The sequence below is a fragment of the Saimiri boliviensis genome, chromosome 9 (genome assembly GCF_048565385.1).
Source record: "Saimiri boliviensis isolate mSaiBol1 chromosome 9, mSaiBol1.pri, whole genome shotgun sequence".
Taxonomy (NCBI): Eukaryota; Metazoa; Chordata; class Mammalia; order Primates; family Cebidae; genus Saimiri; species Saimiri boliviensis.
In genome coordinates, this window is record NC_133457.1 from 93935541 (window position 1) to 93960109 (window position 24569).

At 48.8% G+C, this 24569-nt stretch overlaps 1 protein-coding gene across 2 annotated transcripts in view; it reads right to left on the reverse strand.

Annotated features, from left to right (window-relative positions):
- Positions 1-335: 335 nt before the first annotated feature.
- STK35 (serine/threonine kinase 35) overlaps positions 336-24569 on the reverse strand; it is a 45610-nt gene continuing 21376 nt past the window's right edge. Inside the window, exon 4 of one of the 2 annotated variants that reach the window (XM_003941040.4) lies at positions 336-5047. The gene's annotated coding sequence lies outside the window, so the exon portion shown is untranslated. The other variant, XM_074406337.1, reaches the window with a different exon arrangement.

Below are 24569 nucleotides of genomic sequence, written 5' to 3' on the forward strand. Positions count from 1 at the left end.
CTGGGGATTGAGGGGGCTCCTGGGATATGTGGAGGAGAGGCCCACAATGTCTGCTTAGGCCCTGGACCCCCTGGAAGGACAGACCAGGCTGTCTGGATCCAGGATTCCCAGTCGTGGCTGCACGATTTCAGAGAGCTTCTTCCACTTCCAAGTGCTGGTTTCTCAGGTGTAGAATGGGAAGGCCAGTCTAAGGCCACCAGGCAGCTTCCTCAAGCACAGGGACATGGAGGTGGCCAAGGATCCTTCTCTCACACCACCCACCAGCTGGGATGGGGGCTGCAGCATGGGCTGGCCTCCTCCTCCCAAACAGGGCACAAACAAAACACAAAACACTCTTTTTGTAAAATCACATATGGCTTCTTTGACCCCATCAAATAACTTTATTCACACAAACGTCCCTTAATTTACAAAGCCTCAGTCATTCATACACATTAGGGGGATCCACAGTGTTCAAGGAACTTAAATATAATGTATCATACCAACCCAAGTAAACCAAGTACAAAAAATATTCATATAAAGTTGTTCACACGTAGGTCCTAGATTACCAGCTTCTGTGCAAAAAAAGGAAATGAAGAAAAATAGATTCATTAACTAGTATTTGAAACTAACTTTGTGCCTGGCTTAAAACCTCCCTCATGCTCATGCCTATCCCACACCAATGTTTCAGAAGTCACTGAAATGTACTCCCTGGCTCTGATGAAAAGAAGCCCCTGGCACAAAAGATTCCAGTGCCCCTGAAGAGGCTCCCTTCCTCCTGTGGCCTGTCCTAGAGAACCACCAGGGTGGCCTCCTTGCTGATGCCCTCTGCAACCTTAGGCAGGCGACGGCAGCGGACTCCTCTCTCGGTGATGGCTGTAGATGCTAACACTGGCCAATTCTTTGCCACACCTAGTGGTTACCCTCTGAGGGCATTTCTCCAGACAGAAGCCCTCAAAGCCCAAGTAGGGCAGGATCAGAGATGCACCTGTGTTGTCTCGAAGGCTGTGCCACAGCCCAGTATGAGAGGCTGGCAGAGCCAGTTATCTCTGGATTTCTGCCTCCAAAACCCAGTGGCCTAAAGAGCTAAAAAATGCCAGCTTAGCTTTTCCAAGGTTGCCAGGGCCGAGAAGACTCCCAGGAGCTATGTCCTACAGGCCTAGGAGGGAAAACCAGTCGAGGGGAGGGACACTCTGAGACCCACCTAGCCTAAGAGCCACCAATGGCCCCAGATGTGGGAAGGAGGGGCGCATGGGCAGGATGGAGAGCGGGAGCTGCACTTGGTGGGCAGGACTGAAAGGAGCCATACGGATCCAGGGAAGGGCAGAAAGTTAGGGTCCCTCCTTAGGGGGTGGCAAGCTGACTTCTGCTTTTCTAAGTTTCCAAAAGATACCCCAAGGCTAAATCCCAGACATTCATGTATTAAGATGTCTTCTAAGAAGGTAAACAGCCAACGGCATAAAAAGAAAGAAAATTCCCACAGTGCCAGCTCTTTTCCTTCTCTTAGAAAAAGATTCAAGCAAAAACAATCATCTTATTGCTCCAAACACTGGTTTTCTAGGCTAGAAGACAACTGATATGTTAAGGAGCTGAGATCCTGGAGGAAGGGAATGTGGAGGCGGGGAATGTGCAGGGCGAGGAGGCCGTGAGGAAGGTGGGGAGTGGTCCTAGCACCACAGGGTCGGGAGCAGAGGGAGCGGAGGGTGTTCGCCCCTGCCCTGGGCATCTCTGCCCTCATTCGCTCTGGGGCCTCCCCCGGCAGTGCCACCAAGGAGGCCAGGCCCTGTCCAGAGTCAAATCTCCACCCAGTGCTGGGTGTGTTTGTCCTCTGGCTGTAAACAGGGTGTTTCTTAAGTAAACATTTAATATACTCCCTCAGAAAGGCTGCCATAGGGGCAAACTATGTCCAGGTGGGAGGAAAAAAAGTTCTCATTCTCCTGACCCAATGCCTCTGGGATGAGACGAGGCTAAGGCCTGCAACCTTAGTCCCCAGTGCCCAGAAAGGGTTCAGATGGGGCCAGTCTCGAATGAACAGACTGAAGCATCCTCCTGGCTAGAGGTAAGAGGCAGTGTGCGCACCTGTCCAAAGCACAGTTTTTCTGTCCTGGGCTGTAGCCGCAAGTGAGTGCCCTGGTGATGGTGGGGAGCTGCAGACCTGGCTAGAGCCCTCAGAAGGAGGGTGTGGGAGGTGAGGGGGTGATCCCTCCCCGATGGCTCACTGGGAATGAGAGCTGGTGAAAGAGCAAGTGACAGAGGACACAGACAGGGAGAAAGAAGCCACGCACTTCCAGCTGAGCCAGGAGCCTGGTCAGGAGAGGACAATGGAATAAGGCACTACAATCTGTCCTGCTGATTCTTCTGATGGGAAACCCAAGCTCAGATCCCTAACAGCCGAGGTCAAGAGCCCCCTCCAGTGGGCTATCCTTGCCACAGAGCCAAGGAGAACGAATGACTGCCGTTTTAAGGTTTGAAAACTCCTAGAACTTGGGCAGGTCCTATAAACTTGGTGGTGCTGAGATGATGCACCAGAGAGCTGCCAGCAGCCTGAGACCCAGTGAAGAGGCAGGAGGGGGGACGTGACAGTGAGAAGTTGATCCACACGGGGACAGTGGAGTGGCACTGAGACTACAGGTGCTACTCGGGGCTGAGCCACAGCCAGTTCTCACCATGGCAGGGCCCACATCTACTGAGAACTGTGTGCCTGAGGTGGGCAAGTGTTTGAGAAAGCAGGGGAGGGAGGGGGGGGCAGGCACTTGGGGCTAAAGAGCTGGCCTGCATTTGCACTACGGAAAGAGGTCGTGCCACTAAGCAAGAACTGGCTGGGAGTCCTGGAAGGTAAGGGGGCATGGAGGCTGGCGACTCCTACCAGGCTGCCCACTTGTCACCTACAGGGGATACTCTGAGAGCAAGAAAAATAACAATGGGGAAGCACGATGGCTCCAAGAACTTATTTAGTTGGAGCTCCGAGACCTGGGTAGGGAAGAAAAAGAAAGCAAGGGGCTCGTTAGGCTGGAGCTCATTAGGGATGTTACAGCATGGGCTGCAGCCAGGGAGAGGGGGGTGCTGGGTTTGGGGACTGTTTTTCCCATTTGCTCATGTACAGAGACAGCTGCCCCCAAGGGAGGGCAGGGTGGCGGGCAGAGAAGGTAGGTGCACTGCAATTAGGGGATGCCACTGTTCCCAACCTCTTGGCTACAACTCAGTGCACTCAGGAGACTGCCTGAGAAGTCGGAGACAGGAGAGACAGGCAGTCACAATGGGTTTCAGCCCGGGAAAGGAAGGGCCTGGTTATCACCATGGGATCCTGCTAACAGCAGCCAACTCTCCGTCCACAAGAAGGAAGAAAGCTTGGTGTTGAGGGGGTTGAGAGAAGGCTGAAAGAATGTGTGCAAACATATTGCCAAGCCTGGCCTGATGCACTGCTCTCTCCCAAATTCTCAGGGCCAAAAGATTGCTGCTTAGCAAGTAAAAGCCCCTGCCTTGGTCACACAGAAACTGAAATGCCCTCCAACCCTCTCCCCTATCCATCCAATGCTGGTTAAGGTAAAACAAAATACAAAAACGAACACAAAGGGATTCCCTTGCTCCTCCCCAGGGACCCTATACTACTTGGCCATAATGGGGTGAAAAGTCTTCGGAGTGGCCAGTCCCGTCCAGTCCAGAGGGACAACACGGGGCCCCTTCTTGCAGCGGGAGAACAGATGGGTTCAGAGAAGCAGCCCAGGGGCGGGGAGGCTTCCCTAGGGAGGTGTGAGAGGGTTGCTGGAGAGAGTGCAAGCATGGCTGCGACAGGCAGCGGCGGCGGTGGCAGTGGCAGCTGCAGGTGGTGAGCCCACAAATGGGACCGTAACGCTGCAGCGGGTCTACCCAGCCCCACACTTCCTGCTCTGGGCAGGTCTGCTATTTTCACATCAGATATGTCTACGCTGAGGACAGGCACCTAACAGTCTCTGGGGGTGAGGGGAATGGCGCTTGATACGACACCATGGACCCCAGCACACAGGGCACGCCCTGCACTGTGAGGACACCACAATGGCAGCCAGTTCAGGACACCCTGTTATCATGACAAAGTCGCAACCAGATCTAATGGCCTCAGGCCGTCTCTGTGACACGTGGACACTACGGGACACATCTAGGGAGATGGCGATCCAGGAGGCAGTTAGGTGAGGGGTGCTGACCTCACAGCAGTGACAGAAGCCTGCTGAAGACCCAGCTGTGTCCCAGAGTTTGGCACAACAGTTTTTCCCAACAGAAAGGCAGGTTTACAGAGTGGGGGGATGGCCGCTCGACCACCAGCAAGTGCGAGACGGTCACTCTCCACCCTTCCCTCCCAGTTCCCTGCAACACAGGGTGGAAGAGAAATGGATTCCCACCGCTCTAAGTCCTGGTGTGGCCTGGGGCTCCCAATAGCTTAAAGAGAACAAAGCCCAGAGTTGAGACCTTTTTAGTTCTGGCCAAACCCTGGTCTTCCTCTTCCAGGTGGTTCTTCGCTTTTGATTCTCTCTCAGGCCCAAGGCTAGCAAGGGCTAGCCCACCAAGGAGTCCAGGAGTTCCTGCATCTGGTAGGGAGGTGTGGCCCAGAGGCCTCCTTATGTCCTCATGCCCCGTTCCAGGAGAAATCCCCAGATTCCCTGTGGGGAGGCAGGCCTTCCCTGGGGAAGTGAGGTGTCATAAGTAGAACTGAGAGAAACATAAAGAAGGAAGACAGAGGGAAAGTGAAGGACAAAACTGAAAATAGCTCCCTAACCCCTTATACAAATTAAAAGTGAAATTTATGCATATGCCTTATCCATACTGAATTTCTTCAAAGAAACTGGTGCCTGTCCACACCACAGCATTGCTTCCTGTTCTTCTGAAGTCTCAATGGTTTAAATTAAAAAGAAAAGACCAAAAAAAAGAAGGAGAAGAAAAATTAAGCAAAACTAAAAGGAAAAGGGGGTAAGCCAAACAAAAGCTTCACATTGCCGGAGATCCAGCTGTCAGGAGAGCGCCAACCGGCCAAGCCACCACCTGTACCCTCTGCCGTCCTCTGTAGGAGACGTGGTGAGACTGTGGGTCCCGAGGGATCGACCTGGAAGACAGAAGGCATGTAAGGAGTAGATATTGGTCAGCAGGCCTGGGCACCAGCTCCCAACCCAGAGGAATGCTGAAGCTGTGTGTGCTGGGGATTGCGGGGGAGCACTCTAAATAGACGGGGTAAATCTAGTCTCAACCTCCCAGGTGTAGACACACATGCTTATTTTTCAGATGGGAAACTGAGGCTCAGGCTAAGTAAATTATGCAAGGTCACAATAACTAAGGGGCAGACACTGGCTGGGAACCCAAGCATGCTGGCTCCAGCTGCCAAACCGATCGTGAATCCTGACTTCCCCGTACTATCAGGAAAAGACACAGCAGGGCCCACCCTGGATTTTCTGTCCCCATGGACCTTGCCAGCATTGGTTCCACCCATACTTTCTTCCCCACTCTCTGTGGCTAACTGTGCAGTTTGTTAGAAACACCACAGCAACCCTCTCTCGGTTTAGTTATCTTATTTTAAAGAGAAGAATGAAACTCAGGCCTCTGAGAACCTGAAGCAGGCTATCTGCTAAGGTCTTAAGAAAGGCCAGAGTCCCACAGCCAGGAGCACTGCTAGACTGGGCCTGCACTGTCTGCTGCCGTGCAGTGGGGGGATTTAAGTCCTCTGTTCCCTGGTCTCATCACCTGTACCTGCGTCACAGACTATTATGAAGATTAGATGAACATTAAATGAATGTAAAACCGAGAAGAGGGCCTGATCCTATTAGTATTCGCTATTATTTGAAAACTGCCTTAGTCCCAGTCCTCAGGAATAAGACAAGCCCGTCCTTCAGGGGCTTTTTCTATTGGAGGCCTAGAATCCAAGGGCCCACAGAGATTAGTCTTGGGCAGCCCCCGCTCTGAGCTATCGGATCAGTGCTAAGTATAGTGCTGTCCTGGGCAGGGCGGGCCATCTAGGGCAACAGTGCTCCAGTCTCATTGCACATGGAATCATCGAGGCTTTTGGAGACAGGGTCTTGCTCTGTCGCCCAGGCTGGAGTGCAGTGCCTTGATCACAGCTCACTGCAGCCTTGAAGTCCTGCGCTCAAGTGATCCTCCTACCTCAGCTGGGTAGCCGTGACTACAGGGCACACACGACCATGCCAGGCCAATTTTTGCACTTTTAGTAGAGACGGTTTTTTGTCAGGTTGTCCAGGCCAGTCTTGAACTCCTGGGCTCAAGTGATCCGCCCGCCGTGGCGCATCTAAGGAGGTTCTAAAGTGCCTGTTCTCAGCCTGAATGACCAAAGCAGACAAGTCTTTCACTGTGTGTGAACAATCCCCTAGCAGCTTCCTTTCTTTGTGAGGAAGAGCCAGCACTGTGGCTGCCATGACTTGCCACCTGCGCAGTCTGACAACACCAGCTCATTGTCCTCAGCTCCTGGCGAGTGACCTGGGTAGTCCTCTCAAGAGGCAGCAGGACAGGACAGTATCGGATAATGTACTTCCTGTTGGCCTCAGTTTCTTCCTCTGAACACTGGGGGCTCTTTGTTGAGGTCTGAGGGGGATGACTATCAGGTTCTTGGCCCACAGAAGGTATAAGCATACTCAATGAGTCCTCCCCTTCCTAGCCAACTGTCCCCAGCCGGAGACTATAAATGTGTTAAATCTGAAACAGGCCGTGGTTCTCAGCCACGCAACCACCAAAAGTGCTTCTGCTGGTGAGGGTACCACGAGAAGGGTCCTCCCCACACTGCTGGAGGAAGGGAAGTCTGGTGCTATTTTTAGGGCTTCAAAGGTGTTTAGATTGGTGGCTCCCTAAAATTCCACTCTTGAAAGTCAAGCTTAACAGATAAACCTAAATATGAAAAGAACTTTATGGATAAAGAAGTTCGCTGAAGTATTATTTAAATTATAAGGCACTAACTCACTAGTCCAAAAATAAAGATTAAGCAAATGATCCTTTACCTTACTGATATACTACAGAGAAAATGAGATTGTTGCGTGGCATTTTGAAGATGATGGCAAAACCATTTCCCTTGGGTAGGTGGAAGAGAGTAGGGTACAAAATGGTGTAGCACACAGCATGACCATAACTACGAAAAACACAAACACTCCAGGGTAGGAACATCTGACAAGAAATACAACAAAATGTTGTGCTTGTTGTGACCGGATTTTCTTCTTCCCCTACTTCTGATTTTTATTATTCAACACACACCAATGTCTCATTTTACTTTTTAATAGGAAAAATGGGTACTTTAATGAACAAGAAAAGCTGGCAGCTCCAACAGAAAGGTCCAGATGTGGGGTCTTGTCTTGACTCTTCCACGCCCAGTGGACAAGGGAGAGCTTCTACACTGCCAAACGGGAGGTTAGACTGTGCGATTCCCTGCTCCACTGCCCAGGGAGCGGGTGACCCAGCGTCTATTTGGAAGGAAGTGGGTGTGGCTTATCTGGAAAGAAAACATAGGATTTCTCAGGCCCAGCCTTTTACTCTGCTGCTTCTGTTCCTCAGCCTGTTAATTCCTCTCGAAAAAAATCCACTTGAAGGTCTTGTATCCAGTTTTTGACACGGAAAAAGAAAATCATCATAAACATATTCCCTGATGATTCAGCAGCCATCTCCAACTCCAGCTCTATTTAGCATGCCTACTGCTTTCTCTTTGTGCTTTCCGTAGACACAGCAGATCAACCCGAAGATGGGGGAAGAGGGTATTTAGGGTGGGCCCTCACCATCGAGGCATTAAGACCTTGTGAAATACGACGAGAAATTATACGGTCACGTGTGATGTGCTAAAATAATCTTTGGGACCAGTTATGACTTTCCAGCATTCTTTTCTTCCCTCCCTGCATAGGGCCCTAGCTGAGGACAAACTCCTGAAAAGGATGCCCATCAGCAGGAAGGTAGCACATGGCAGCTGAAAAGCAGTGTTGGCAAAGAGGCGGCTTCAGAAGCCAGAGGTTCCTTTTTACATAAAAACTAGCAGAACATCGTGTGATGACTGCAGAAGGTCAGACCAACAGCACAGCACTCTGCAAGAACTCCTGAGACACCAGCTTGTAATGACCGCTGTAATCACTGGGTCCTATGCCAGGAAGTGAGGCTGACATTTCCCAAAGGCTCCTCCACCCTCCCTCTAGCTCTGGCACTGGCTCCGGCCCTCCTGTTGGAAGCCTCAGAACAGCCCACAGGTCTGAGTCTGGTTCTCTCTTGTGAGCGCAAGGAAGGAAAATAAGAGAGCTCTCTATTGCGGAGAGGATCTTGGCTGGTGGTTCTTTTCCCATCTGCCATCGGAGAAGGAGCACTTTTCCCAGGGAGCCAACAGCACAGTAAGCTCGCCGAAGGTAATGGAAGCACTTTCTGCAGCTATGAAGAGGAATAGCTCAGACCACACGGTTGTGGGTTTGAGCAGCAGACCTATAAAGGGTATAGGTTCCAGCCCCAGTGGGTCCCGGGGGAGGCCCTAGGCTTGTGGCACTTCATCCTAGCAAATGCCACATCTCAGCTCTCTGATCGCTCAGGCTGTGCCTGACTGCCTGGCTATCAGCTTCGACTGAGGGTTTTCTCATCCCGCTCTGTGGAAGCCCTACCCCTGACCACAGAGCCCACCCCCTGAGGGCAAAAATCACACCTGCTAAGCATAATGAAAAAAGGGGATGTAATGAACCTGCCATGATTCCTGTGAGGATGGATTTGGCCAGTTTTAACAAGAAAACAGGCCCAGAGAGATGGAGCAACTTGCCCCACACCAGAGTTGCTGAGCAGAGTAGAACCAGCACTTAATCCCAAGTTTTCCAGCTTCACCGCCCAAAGTCTCTGCACTATGTCAGTCTTCGTTCAGTGCTTTCAAAGCTGGCTCAGCAATGGTTCCGATAGCTTGCATCTCAGATGATCTTGGGGGTGGCAGGTGTCAATGATCTGGGAAAATCTGCTATGAATCCTTACCTTTCTCATTTCAGCTCTTGGGCCAAGTTCTCTCAGTGCATCCCACCTTCGTATTTCTCTATAACTGGCATAACAGCAACCACTTATGGAGCAGTTTGTATGTGCCAGGCAAGTTCTAAGTGCTTTGGAGGTAACAACCTAGTAAAGCAGCACTGCTTTCCAATCACGGTTAAAGGATCAAGTCTTTTACATCCATTGCCTTACTTCACCCCAGTAACCCTAAGAGATAGGGGTTACTGCCCCCCTAGTCTTAGAGATGAGAAACTGAAGCTCAGAGAGAACAGCCCCGCAGCCAGTAAGTGATAAAGAAAAGGGTTTAACTCAGGGCAGTCTCATTCCAAAGCCCTTGCTTTTGACATGTAACTATGTAATGTAAAATCCCTTCCTAGAGAAGACAAGACGAGCTTAAGTGGAGTTTAAAACCCATCTAATCCCTTCATTTATAAATAGCCTCACTCAGAAAAAGGCTCATGGAAGGCTTACGTGCCTGTGTACAGGTCTAGTGCTTGGGGAACAGAGGGGGACATGGTGCCAACTAGGCAGTGAATGGTCTGCCAGTCAGGCAGGTGTCTGGTCTGTTTAAGGAGACCGAGAAACTGAAGCACTCTCATTAAGGCCATCAGCAGCTTGGAGAACAGAAGCCTGGGAGATCTGAGGGGAACATGCAGAGGAGGATGGTGCTAAGGACAAGGATGGCTCATGTGTTCACCTCCTTCCCTACTCCTCAGCCTGCAGGCCCAGAATACCTTGGGATTATCTCTTACTCTAAAAGGATGGCCTTCCTACTTTGTTGATGTCAAAATGTCATTACCTTTTTATTTCTTTTCTAAGAGACAGGGTCTCACTCTGTCACCCAAGCTGGAGTACAGTGGTGTAATCATAGCTCACTGCAGCATTAAATTCCTGGGTTCAAGCAACCCTCCTGCCTCAGCCTCCTGAGCAGCTGGGATCATAGGCACATGCCACTACACCTGGCTAAATTTTTTTTTTTTTTTTTTTTTTTTGAGACAGGGTCTAGCTCTGTCACCCAGGCTGGAGTGCAGTGGCACGATCTCTGCTCACTGCAACCTATGCCTCCTAGGTTCAAGTGATTTTCCTGCCTCAGCCTCTCAAGTAGCTGGGAGATGGGGTTCTTGCTATGTGGCCAAGGCTAGTCTTGAACGCTTGGCTTTGTTCATGCAATCCTCCTGCCTTGGCCTCCCAAAGTGCTGTGGTTATTATAGGCATGAGCCACCATGCCTGGTCTAAGCATAATTTCTTTGATGGAATGATGTGAAAGTAAGTAGGAATGGTTTTAAAAATTGCTTCCCTCCCAGACCTGCCTCCCCAGCTTTTAAAATTACACTGTCTTAGGAAATGTGGAAGTCTGCTAACCACAAGGTTTATCCTCACTTCAGTGCTCTCTCAGGGAAGTGCACAGGCTCTATGGCAGACAGTCCTGGTTCAAACACAAGCTCTGCCACTTACTATTTCCATGATCTGAGTCTCCTTCTCTTAAACTAGAAAATGGGCAGGCAACTCTTTTCCCTTTGGGGGCCTGCTGTGAAGAGTGAAGAATTCTTCAAGTAAATTGCCTGTCATGGCACCTGACACAGGATGGGCACTCAGTAAGATCGATCTTGCTGTCATTCACATCATTCATTTTGGTTGTTAGGGTATCACAGACTAAGACTTCAAACCCAAAGCCCAGTTTCCTCTTTCTATCCTGCCTCTCAGATCTGGTTAATAGAAAAGAAAGCCATCTCATTGGCACATTCATAGACTAAGGCACAGTATGAACTCAAAGTGGGGTATTATTGGGTGGGAAGCCAAGAATTCACTCTTACTTAAATTCACCCACAGTCCTGTGTAGTGGTATTATCACTGTAGCTAATGATACCTATGACATGCTAGCAGCTGTGCAAGATTATGCAACACCTCATCTGTGCAAAGGACCATGTAGGAATTATCCTCATTTTACAGATGAGTAAACTGAGGCTCAGGTCATTAATTTTCAGCATACCATGCTGTGGAGCAAGCAGGCTCACAGGAGCACAGAGGAAAAGTCATCTGTCAGGGTCACAGAGGGCAGTCCTCCTCTTCTCTAAGCAGGGTTAGCTTCCAAATGAGTCATTCTTTACTTTTTAATACACTAAAGCATCTGGCTTTTCACACTCAGACATTAACGTGCCAGCCCCAGAGGGTTCGGTGGCCCCAGCACGAATGTCTCTTCCCATCAGTCAGAGGCAGCGAGGCCAGGAAGTCACGCTTCCTGATGCATCATTCCTCTAAGGTTGAGCTCCCAACCATGGTACCTAAAGTAGGTCAAAAACAGGGATGTCTGTGCTGTGAACATGCCTGTTGTCAGGGTCGAAGGATGGGAATACAGACAAATGGATAACACTGTTTTCAATCTTCCGGTATACAGAAGGGGCATGATGTTAGGAAAAAGAGGAGCAAGAGGGCAGAGATCAATATATACAACAGAAGCTTTGCAGTGCTCCATGACAACCCAGAAGACCACAGGTCCACGCCTTACAATATCTGAGCCCTGACTAGGAGACCAAACCAAGGCAGCTCCCCGACAGGCAGACATCCAGGAGCAGGCCCCAAATGCAGAGAAGCATGGCTCGCAGATGGTGTTCTCTCAAGCCATAGGCTTTGGAGTAGGAAAATTCAACATTTACGGCCCAGCTCTGACCTTCACCAAGTCAGGGTCCCCTGAGCCTCAGTTTGCTCAGCCTAAAATGAGGAAATGTCTTCTCTGCTGGGTACGAAGACCAGTAATAGTCTACACAGTAGGTAGAGTGAGATGCACAGGAGGTACCTTAATAAGCTACGACAGCGGCTGCAAATCACATCCAAGAAACACAAAACCAAACCCTGTTCCTGGGGCAAAAATTCCAAACAAGATGCCTTGGCCTCAAGTTGATCTTCTCTTGAGGTGACAGCCTCCCTCCTGCTTTGGGTCTTCAGCTCCTGCTTGTCTAGCTACCCCAACTCCCACCCACTATCTGTCACTCAGATCTCACTCACCCTTTGGGTTCCCCTCCACATGCCTTCCCCAGAAAACACTCCAAGAGGGCCCAGTCTCTACGGTCACTCTTCTGTCCCCTGCCTAGTGAACAGGCATGGATGTCTTCAGACTCCACTAGCCATGTCATGTGCTCCAACCTTACTATCTTAGACCCTGAGCTTCCTGAAGAACAGGGAGAGTCTGCTGCTTCTCTTAAGCCTCTCAGGTGACCAAGCAGCAGTGCTGGGTTTTTAGGAAGAGCTCAAATACCAGTTGATTATTAGAAACTGGGAATTAGTACACAGCAGTAAAACTTCACAGAATCATTCATTCCACGATAGGGTTTTAACATAAACACATGGTTATAAAAAAAATCTCTGCCTTTGGTTGAGTTCCTGCGTCACTGCCAAGTGCTCTGCACATGTTCCCACTGAAAATCCCGGCAAGCCAGGTGCGGACAGTGATGCTCAGAGAGCTGGACCACTTATCCAAACTCCAGCAGCTGGTAAGGGACAGAGCTGGGAATGTGTCCAAGTCGGAAGCCCATGCTATTTTTCTACCATGCTATAGGGTGCTGTTCCCCTCTTTCCCACCTTCAGAGCTGGGTGGGAGAAATGAGGTATGCAGGGATTATAGATTTTCCTGACATTACAGAGCCTATCAGTTACACAACCGGGGGGCTCCTGTTGACTTCTGAACAGGGGCCATCTTTCCAGGGGAAGAAGATGACCAACTTCAGCAAATACATCTGTTTTATGTGAAGGGGGTCCTTGAGATCCAAGTGTGGCTATTTGGAGCAGGCCTGACCTCAGAATGTGTCCCCCCAGTCCAAGTTAGTTACAATAAAAGGTTAATGAGAAGAACAGACTTCGGACTGGAACACTGTGGTTTAGTCCAAAACCGTGGACTTCCCAAGATGTCTTTTTTTTTTTTTTTTTTTTTGAGATAGGGCCTTGCTTTGTCACTCAGGCTGGAGTGCAAAGGCATGATCCTGGCTCACTACAGCCTTGAGTTCCCCGGCTTAAGGGATCCTCCCACCTCAGTCTTCTCAGTAGGGACCACAGGTGCATGCCACCATGCCCGGTTAAGTCTTGCTCTGTCACCCAAGCTGGAGTGCAGTGGTGCAATCTCAGCTCAATGCAATCTCTGCTTCCCGGATTCAAGTGATTTTCATGAGTAGCCGGGACTACAGGCACGCAACACCACAGCTGGCTCATCTTTTTTTTGAGACGGAGTCTCACTCTGTCGCCCAGGCTGGAGTGCGATGACATGATCTTGGCTAACTGCAACTTCCACCTCCCAGGTTCAAGTGATTGACCTGCCTCAGCCTCGTGAGTAGCTGGAATTACAGGCGTGTGCCACGACGCCCAGCTAATTTTTGTATTTTTGGTAGAGATGGGGTTTCACCATGTTGGCCAGGCTAGTCTTGAATTCCTTAACTCAGGTGATTTGCCTGCTGTGAAAGTGCTGGGATTATAGGCGTGAGCCACTGCACCTGGCCCCAGGCATTTTTTTTCTGGTAGAATAACACATCATTCAGAGTCTGAGAAAGGCACATGGCACAAAGAATACTGAGAACCAAGAGGACCTTTGTAGTAGGTGCCTTATTTATTAAGGCAAAAACTCACCGGACGGCGGCACAGGAGAGCTCTAAGCAGGGCGCCCCCAGCACAGGTGAGCAGTACAACTTGTGTGGCTGGGGCTGAGGGAAATTAGTGTTTGGGGGGAGGCAGACTTTAGTCCAATGCACCAGAGCCCTTTCTAATAGGGCAACAGTGAGGGCCCCCTCCTCCTTGAAAGTTTCAAGCAGAACCTGAGACTCCCTCTTTGTCTTTTTTTTTTTTTTTTGAGATGGAGTCTCGCTCTGTCGCCTGGGCTGGAGTGCAGTGTCACCATCTCAGCTCACTGCAACCTCTGCCTCCCGGGTTCAAGCGATTCTCCTGCCTCAACCTTCTCAAAATAGCTGGGATTGCAGGCGCACGCTACTGTGTCTGGCCTGAGACTCCCCTTTAAAGTGGATGAATGTTATCAGGAGGAGACAGGCTCTATGCTGCGTCCCTGAAGCTCAACCCATGTCCCACTTATACAAGGAAGACACACGCACTCTCACGGCAACAAGTGGCAAGCCCAGAGTACAGCAGGATATGATTTACTGAGGCAAACGGTCTGAGCAAAGCTTAAAGCCGAGACAGCCGGCTGCTGCAAAGAGATGTCAGCTGTATCTTATGTGTGCCAGACAGTCAGCCAGGGCAATGGAGCAGGCAGTTACTGTGAAAGCTCTCAGACATGAAAACTTGCTTAATATTGTTTTAAACGATTTGATTCCTTGGAGTACACTGCCAAAAGTGCTAGTATTAAAAAGTTCGCCAAATGCACACAGAAAAACAGTAGGCAAGACTGCAGACTCTGAGATTTGGAGGTCTCCGTGGTGACCAGTAGGCAGGGCTGCACATTGAGTCATCTTGTCTGCGTCTGAGAATCCAGGCTCACTTAAACCACGTCTTTCTGGCCTTGGGAAATCAAGAGGCAACTGCGTTGGTAGCTCCCCTAAGCACTTCAGCTACTACACAGGCACCGGGTAGAACTCAACACCAACTAAGGGGAACAAACTACTGTCTCTATAAACAGCCCAGGCAATTAGCAGTTAGCTACATGGACACCCTAATTCCCTTCCTCAACTTATTAACTGTGGGGTTGAGAATAAAATCTGCCAACTGCCTCATTTGGTCCCCAGAGAGACAGGTTCAGCTGTGGCTGCTGTGATTAGCAAAGAGCGGGCCAAGGAAAAGGCTGAGGTCCTCAGGGCCCTTGCCAGGAGGAAGATGCCAAGGTGCTGTTACTAGCTAAAGGGAAGAGGTCACTCTTCCATATGGGGACAAAACAATTTGTGGTTATAAAAAGAAAGATTCCAACAAGGTCGTACCCACAGAGAGATCCATATGGACTTTTGGTTACAACAAGTTAAAGCCCACTAAGCCAAGGGGAACTCACTGGAGGCACTTGCTAAGGGGCCTGGAGATCTCTTTGGGGGAAAGAATGCTATCACAAATTGTTAGCGAGAACCAAAGTGAAAACGTATGATTAACCTACAAGGATTTGGCAAAAAACAAAACAGCAGGAGGAGGGCAGTATGTAGAGCCACCACTGACTGAACTCTCATTAGGAGCTAGGAACTGCGCTGGACACAGCCTACAGCGAGCAACACTTACTGTGCTGACCAGACGAGGAAAGGGGGCCCAGGGAAGGTAGATCACTTGCCCAAAGCCACCCAGCAAGTAAGTAGGAGAGCTGCAGTTTAAACCCTGATTGACCAGTCTAACAGCTTCAATAGCAAGTCTCTTGACGTCCTGACACCAGGGAAGCGCAGGCTTCTCACCATCCTCTTCAGATGTTGCCCTTTCTGCCTTCCGGTGCTCTGGAAGGTGCCTGTGCAGTCTCACACTTTCTGGAGACATGTATCGCCAGTGTGGCATCTCATCGTCCTCCCCGGGGGGACTGACAGTTCTTCCCTCATTGTTACTGACTCACCTGCCTAAAATACAGCTTTCTCACCACCACCCACTCTCCCTCGCCTTTTTTTGTAGGATGAAGTTCCTCCTCAGGCTGGCATTCAAGGCTCTTGGCAACCTAGCCCTATTTAGCTTTCTACTCTGGCCTGTGTGTGAACCCACCCAGGGATACGTACTCTTCACAAGCTCCTGTGTTCTGTCTTTGGATGTGCTATGTCCCCTGCTTAAAATATCCTCGTCTGCTCTCCTTTCCTCAAGGCCCATCTTAAGTCATGTGTCCTCTACTTTGCCATCACTTACTTCTTCAGCAAAAGCCAGCTCCCGCTCTGAGCTCCTGGTGGCCCCGAGACAGGGCGGTGCCACGTGGACTTGCTCCGATGACCTCTCTGGGGTAGCTCGATGGAAAAGAGCGGGAGCACTGGAGCTCTGGCTCTTGAGCTGGCACGAGTTAGCCTCGTGGCCAGTGCAAATCACTTCCTTTCTCTGGAGTGAGAGTTGGGGGAAAAAACAATACCCAGGACACAGATGAGGATTTCACAACATAAAAAAGAGTGGGGAGTGCCGACCCAGCCTGCACCGGCCCAGGCTCATGTGTGGGATTTAGTTTTTAAGCAAAAAAGTTTAAAAAGTAAAAAAATAGCAATTTTTTTTTAAAACAGGAGGAAGCTTATAGAATAAGGTTATAAAGAAAAAGGGGCCAGCCATGGTGGCTCAGGCTTGTAAGCCCAGCACTTTGGGAGACTGAGGCAAGAGGATAGCTTGAGCCCGAAAGGTCGAGGCTACAGTGAGCCAAGATCGTGCCACTGTGCCACTGTACTCCAGCCTGGGTGACAGAGTGCAACCTTGTCTCGTGTTTGTGTTTTAAGCTAAATGTTAATGAATCAAGAAATTAAAAAAAATTTTAAGTTTAGAAAGCAAAAAAGTTACAGTAAGCTAAGGTTAATCTATTTTTTAAAAAAGAAATTCTACAGTGGTGTACAGTAATGTCCTAGGCCTTCACACTGATTCACTACTCACTCACTGGCTCACCCAGAGCAACTTCTAGTCCTGCAAGCTCTATTCACAGTAAGTGCCCTATACAGGTATACCATTTTTCATACAAAGAAAAAAACCACAAACTTTAATTTTGTAGAGATGGGGGTCTCCCTATGTGGTGCAGGCTGGTCTCAAACTTCTGAGCTCAACTGATCTTCTCGTCTCAGCCTCCCATAGTGCTGGGAATACAGGTATAAGCTAGCAAGCCCAGCCATTTTTTATCTTTTATGCCATATGTTTTACTGTACCTTTTCTATGTTTACATGTTTAGACACACAAACACCATTGTGTTACAACTGCCTATAGTAATCAATACCACAGCATGCTATGAGGTTTGCAGCCTAGGAGCAATAGGCTCTATCTACCATATTTATCCAAGGTGTGTAGGAGGCTATACCATCTAGGATTGTATAAGAACACTACATGATGTGTGCACAAAAACAAAATCGTTCCACAATGGATTTCTCAGAATATGTCCCTGTCATTAAGTGACACATGACTATATAGTGAATGCAGGATGATCAGCAAGCTCCTAATTCTCAGTGACCATTTGCTGAATTTGTGTAAAGACCAAGGGTCCCCAGGGTTCCAGGGAAAAGGGTCTGGTGAACAGGCAGATGGGGCAGCCTCTACCCATGCCCTATATTGTCATTCAAACTACAGTTACACCAGGATGGCCAAGGGAGTGACTCCAAAGCCCCTTCCCCACTGGCTGAATGGCCATGTAAGGCTGGAGGGCCGCCCCTCTGCTCCTGGCGCTTGCACTTCGAAAGCTGAAGAATACTGAAACCAGGGACTACGGACCTTCTTCCCCCACCTCCTTCCCCTGTATGTCTTTCCCTAACCCAAAATAGAAAGTATTCCCCAATTTACAAATTAAAGTGGTTCTCAAAATCAATTTTACAGCCAGCAATCATGACTCTGATGTTATATAACTAGTAAAAATAAATAAATAAAGAGAGTGAGATGCCCACACTGGAGAGCTGCCCCGTGACAGGATCACCAGGCTGCCCATGTGACAGGACCCACACAGGTTTTCAGCTCTAAAAAGCAAAACAGTACAAAAACAACGAAACACCATGTTCTTGAGACACAATTATGGCAGGGTGCAGATGCAAATAAGGACAGAAGAGCAACATATCATCACCTAATGAGAAGCTGATTAACAAGAAGAGAACAAAATGCAGCAAGAGTCAGCCATGAGTCCAAGAGGCCATTCTGTGCCTGTGAGGGTGCTCTTTGTTCAGCACCAAAACAGATCCAACAGTCCTCTGAGAGGACCCAGATAAAAGATAAATGGGCTTGCACCAAAATCTTACAAAAAAAAAAAAAAAAAAGAAAAAGAAAAGAAATGGGTGCCACTTACCACAAACACCCATGCAGAAGAGAGAATACAGTTTTACGTCCGTACACCCAAGACACATTTACTTCTCTCTCTACTCCCCACAAACCCTTTCCTGCTGCAACGTTCACTCTCTCTTACATGGCACTGTCCCTACCATGCAGTCACTCAAGTCACAGATGATGGAGTCACCCCTGAGCCACTCTGTCCTACCTTCCTAATTCAGTCCATCTGAGAGCTCTTTTGAATCTCCAGAATTCACTCCCACTTCACCATCTCCCCTAACCTGGACAGCTACAGCCCTACCTGGGCTCCCTACTTCTACAGTTCTACTGGCCGCACAGCAGCCAGTGACCTCCTCCTGGCCTCCCAGGCCTTGACCACCGCATCCAGCCAACTCCCTCTTCCTTTTGCTTGGCAGAGGCCTCATCCTTCAGGTCTCAGCTTCAATGCCACCTCCTTAGAGAGCCCTTCTCTGATCTCCTTGGGCAGGTCTCCATTTTCTGCTATTTTCTTCATTTACACACAGATGAAACTATACCTCTGTACTCCCACATGACATGTCTCTCCAACTCAGTGCCTCAAGGGTGGGGACCATGTCTGTTTTCTTCACCCGTGCATTATTAACAGAGGCACCCACCACAGTGCCTGAAACACAGTTAACCAAAAAATTAACAGGACCTCTGGGAATGCATGTTTTCCTTTTTATTGGTGGGGAAGGGGAAAGCACAAGAGCCTGCACACATTCTGACAGGCTAATTCTCGCTCTGCCACCAGTGTGCCCGAGAACTGGCATGAAAGGGCAGCAAGACCCAATGCTTGTGTGGTAGCTGCTGCACACCTGGCAGGCATGTACCAGCTTTCATTCACGTTCCATTTGATCCCTACGACAATCCCTCCAGGTATTAGCAAGCCCCTTTTATGGAGCAGACTCAGAGGCTCAGAGATGCCCAGGGTTTATGTGGACTGAGGCTGGGAATTCTTCTCCACTCCACAGCCCAAACCTGGCTTTCAGTGGGTGCTCGAAATATGTCTGTGGAACAGATACAGAAGTTTGCTAGTCACGATTCAAAGTCATGTTTAAGATTCCACTTAGAGGCCAGACATGGTGGCTCATGCCTATAATCCCAGCACTTTGGGAGGTAGAGGTGGGCAGATCATGAGGTCAGGAGATAGAGACCACCCTGGCCAACGTGGTAAAATCCCGTCTCTACTAAAAATGCAAAAATTAGCTGGGTGTCGTGGCACACACCTGTAATCCCAGCTACTCAGAGGCTGAGGCAGGAGAACGGTTTGAACCCAGGAGGCGGAGACTTCAGTGAGCCAAGATCGCACCACTATACTCCAGCCTGATAACACAGCAAGACTCCATCTCAAAAAAAAAAAAAAAAAGCTTCCACTTAGAGACCTCAGTTCTACCTGTGCTTCGGGATGCTTCCCTATTCCCTATGCCCTGTTCCTTCTCAATTTCTCCTTTCTCTAGGGGTGATCTCCTTACCATTCAGACTTCACAGAGATCCTGCGGTTGCCCTAACGGTACTCATCTTAAGTCACCTTAAGACATTCATCACTATTATGGCTCCGAAGTTCTCTTCCCCAGGGAAGTCCATGGAGAAGTAAAAGGAGCAGGAGTCAGTTGTCCCCGGGTGCCAGAACCATATCCACCATGGAAGTAGGAACATGCCAGGGCAGATGGAATGGGAGAAAGGGTACAAAAGTGCTCCTTCGGGTACCCTGGTTCTCTAGAGGAGTGACTTGCCCAAGTGCTAGGTAATTATAAAATTACTTACGGAATTATAGAAGCCAGGACCTTACAGGCCCTCCTGATTCTTAGGCTAAGGTCCAAGCTCTTTGAAGATAAATGAGTAAAAGGTGAGGGCAATGGACTGCATGTGGTAGCTGATTACACATTCACCCTCTTCCGCCAGAGCAGTTCTGAAGCTTGTGTGTTCATCAGCACCACCTGGAGGGCTGATACAATTACCACTCCCCAGTTTCCAACTCAGTAGGTTTGAGGTGGAGCCAGAAATATGCGTTTCTAGCAAGTTCCCAGGTGATGCTGCTGGTCTGGGAACCATATCCTGAGAACCACTGGTGCTAGGGTTTCTCACTGACACTGTGTGCTTGGGGGTGGGACTGAGTGAGACAAGGGCTTGAAGATATCTTCACTAATGCTCCTTACTCACGACATCCTGTTTCTGCTGCAGATAAAATAAAAGCAATCTTTTAACCATGGTTACACTTCACCCAGGTTCATAGAATTAGGCTGAAGATTCACATCTGGGTCACCCTATGGCATCCCAACTCAGTTCTAAGAGCAGGAGGGAGTCTGGCATTATCACGACAGCTCTTGTCCTGCTTACAGGACTCCAAAGCAGCAGGATGGAGCTATGTGCTCTGAAGGCTTTTCCTGCTGTACTTGTTGGGACCCTAGCCCTAAGATGCTCAGGCCAGAAGAGGGAGAAGGACCTCTGGACCATGTCAGTGGTGACATCTGGATTTCACTTTAGGCACTTGCTGTACTCCAAAACACATATTTTTTTAAAAGTTAAAGTTTGCCTGTTTGTCTGGGGTGTGGTATCATTTATTTCTGCTGCTCTATGCAAACCAAGGGTTCCTTCCAAACATCATCGGATCCAAGATGCAATCTGGTTACTAACAACAGAGTCTTTACTTCTGACTTCCAGTTCTCTTTATGTCTGGTGCAAGGCTGTGCTGTGCTGGTAATGCCCATACAATGTGCCAAGATCTGATGACACTATACTCCCAACTCCATGCCTTAGATTTGCCCTAGGCATGCCTAGCTTTCTGAGAGGGCATGTCTTAAGCACATCCAAAAAAAGTAGAAAAGAAAAAACAAAGGGGTGCAGCACATGGCTATTAAGGGTTTTCTTTCCCCGCAAAAGATGGAAGTAAATGCAGAATGAGTCATCTGGTTCACATCATCTTTGTGATTTTTCCCATTAAAATAGATAATCAATACTACAACCCAACGCCATATACCAAAGCCAGCCTGCCTTCCATTACTGCTACACTACCATGCCTCTGAGTTCAGGAAAAAAAAAAAAAAAAAAAAAAAAAAAGTGACTATTCATAAGGTTACTTCCCTAGGCCCCACATCAAGACGCTTTTGCAGCCTGGGAAAATGAAAGCATTTTCATCTTCCTCACTATGGCCTATGGAGTGCCAGGGTGGCCCTAATCCATTCCTCCCATGTCCCTAGACATCACTTTCTTTAATAAAGAAGCAAAATAAGTCCTGACCTGTGTACGATGCAGGCTGAGTTATGGCTTTCCCCTGGCACCTCTAACTGAAAGTGAAATTCCTTTAAAGTTGGGAAATCACTGCAGTGTTTTATGGTACTGATTTATTTTAAACTTGGTTGGCAGTTTTAAGGCCTGCTATGCCTCTGAATCCTAGAAACGCTGGAGATCTCCAATTCCTCTGATTTTGTAATACCACGGCAGACTCACTAGCGGAAATGAAAAGAGGGGTGAACACAGCTGCCCTAGTTATCAAGACAGAACCTTGACCACAAGGTCCTTGACCACAATGTATCCCCAGTTAGGTACTTCACCACCTGAACAGTACGTTTTCCTCCCACAGCTAAGAGTACTGTAATCAAACAAAACCCGAGTACGTACCCCGAGATGTGGCCCCTTCACATCTCACCTGGCTTACAAGGTACCCCTAAACCTACCTTCTAGAACCAGCCTGAAATATCAGGCTGTCTTCCTACTGAGCCATACATAACCCACTACAACCAAGTGTCTGTGTCTTATCTGCATTATTACACTAGGTTCCTAGGAGACCATATTCAGGTCTAAACAATCAATGCCTCCACTGGGCAAGTGCCTACCGTATGCCAGAAGGGCTCTTGCCTACCAAATCTGATTTGGCTCTAGAATCTTTCAACACAGGGCTATGGGCAGCCACAACAATCAGAGTAGGCATGAGTGATGGAATCCCTTGTTTAAGTCAGGATTCAGTAAGCGAGCTAGATGATTTCTTAGAAAGAAACAGAGCAACCACTACCATTCTGCTGGGTCCTCATCAACCTTAAATCCCTGGGTTCACTCAGAATGGGCTTCTGCCAGGGCACCAGGAACACAGACACGTACGATGCCTTTGGCTCCTATTGGAGCCCTTTCCTTGTAACTGGTGCCAGACGCTGGCCCACTGACAGCACTCCCTCAGTGCTGGTGCTTTCCTAGCTGCTGGGGAGTGGAAGTGTGCTTTGGATCTCCTACTTTCCAACCTTTTGGCAATTGTGACCTGGCTGCATATGTGGCTCCTGCCTTACTCTGCTGCCAGACTTTGGTTATTTGGCTACCTCACACTATCCCAGCCTTGCCTCCTCTGCCACTGTTTGGGGCAGTATCACTGTGACCCAGGAGAAATCCACGTGCAGGCTGACCTCACCTGAAGGGAAGGCTGGTGGCCTGGCTGCAGTGTGCCAGTGCTAAAGCCAGCTGTCAGAGTGCAAAGGACACCCTTGGCAGCCCAGGATGCTTTACTGTGTGATGCTATTGGAGGGGAATCCACCATCTGCTTCAGAATAGAAACCCATTAAAAGTGGCTTTAAGAGGCTGCAGAATATAGCATGAAGTAGTAGAATTTCTAGCCAGATACACCTTGTCTCAAATCCTGGCTCTCAAAACCTTAGGGAAGGGATTCTCCGCTTCCTTATGTACAGAAAAGAAAGCACATCAAAGAATAGCTAAGCAGATGATGTATGATAATGATATGGTGAAATGCTTAATTCAGGGCTCAGAATAAAAAGGGAGGGTCTCTGCCCTGCGTAAGTCAAGGGGTCCCTCAAAGCAGGTTTTGATAACCAGGAGTTATTATTGTTGGTGAGAGTGTCTTTGAGTCCCTGGGGTAAGAGGAAATGGGAATTGGAAGCACCCCTGAACCATGAGGCAGCTTTGCACACAGCTGGACAATTACAAGAGCCACTTTGATTTGCCAAAAGGGATGCTATCTAGGTTAGGTGGAGCCAAGGATGCCACGGAGGAAGAACATGTGAGCAGCAAGGGGGCCTTGACGTCAACAGCCCCGGGCCAGGCCTGTCCCCTCATGGATGCTTTCATGTCCTGCAGAGCTGCAAGGGACAGATTATCCCTGGGGGGGCCATCAGTCCCATTACATAACTGACAGCTCAGCTTCCTGCTGTTGATGCGGCAGAAACAATCTAGAGATGGCAACAGCAGGCCATGGGAGAGCTTGTAGGGACTTACAAAAAATAAAATAAAATAACAGCCTTCCCACCTGGGGAGGAAAATTCTTCAGAAAATACCAGCAGAGAGACCAGGCACCAAGGGACACCTCTCTTTGTATACAGGTACCCAGAGCCACCAGGGTCTTCACAGTTGAAGACTGAGCTTCCATATCCTGAGAGAAAAGAGAAACAAACACTCCGACTCTTCACTCACAGTCCACACCCCATGCCTTCTGAAGCTGTTTAGTGCTAGTGAGAGGCGGTGTGGAAATGCCATGACTGCCCACTATATGAGCAGGGACTCGAAGAGGCTCAGGGGTTCTGGATCTGCCTGGATCAAAGAACTGATCATCAAGAGACACCACTACCCCATGATCTCTCTGTTCTTAATAAAACCTCCGTTCTTACCCACTTTAGGGCACAGCCTAGCATTTCCCTTCTCCCATTCTCCCTTTGGGATATTCAAGGCTCCTCCAAAGCCTAAGGAGGGATCAGCTTCTGGGGTGCAAAACCAAACCACTGACTTCGGCCCCTTGGCAGTCACACCTTCCCATGAAGGAAGAACCTTCCTTGCTTCTACTTTCCTTTGGGTTATCTGGCTGCTTACTGCCACACTCTGAACCTTTTCAGAGAGGACAGGAATGCTCCTACGAAGCGTTTCGTACCATGCATCTCATAATGTGCTGGGCTTGGTGGGCAGGAAATTCCATGTAGTTTGATGCTCAGTTATTTGTTGAATGCAATTAGGAAAACATTTTAAATTTAAAGATGATTCAATGAGCCAATACACCAAACTGGCTTAAGTCATGGACTGAGTCCTGGGTTCACAGCTAGGCTTTGCCCCTTAGCTCTGTAACCTTCAGGAATTTACTTGAAAATAAAGGAAGTATCGGTCATAAAGCACTCAGCTCAGGGATGACTATGAATTGTTGTTCTGGTCATCTTTGTCATTGCTGCCCTTTCTTCACAGTCCAACCCCTTAGGCTGCCACGTTCCTTGGCCTGTGAGGCAGGAGCTAGTTCCTGGCCATCTGATAGCTGGGCCAGGAAGTCACACTCAGAGTGGACCTATTTAGTACGGGGCAGGGGTCCCAACTTCTCCCCTAAAACCATTTTTAAGTTTATCTTCCAGAAACTCTGTTTTGAATACTTTGCTGTTTAAAACAAACCATGTTAATTAAGCATTTCTTTTCCATTTTTTAGCATCACTGCTGATTAACTTGATGGCTACAGCGTAACAAGTTTGGGTATAACTCTAACCCAAAGAAAGCAAATTGGTCACTGAACTGGGCTTCCATGGCTTCAGCAGGCAAATATGCTCATGCCTGTCAGATAAGCGGAAAGGACTTGTGAATTCCTATCTTAGGATTAGGGTTGTACTAGAAGTCTGGGGACTCCCAGGTTACAGCCTGAGATCTTGCAAACAGAAGGTCAAAGGGCCAACACAGGTCATCCAGTACGTTAGCCAAAAGCCACATCTTTGGACCCCAGGCCAAGGATAAATAGATCATCTACTACTTCAACAAGAAATTAGGCCTGATTCCCTTCT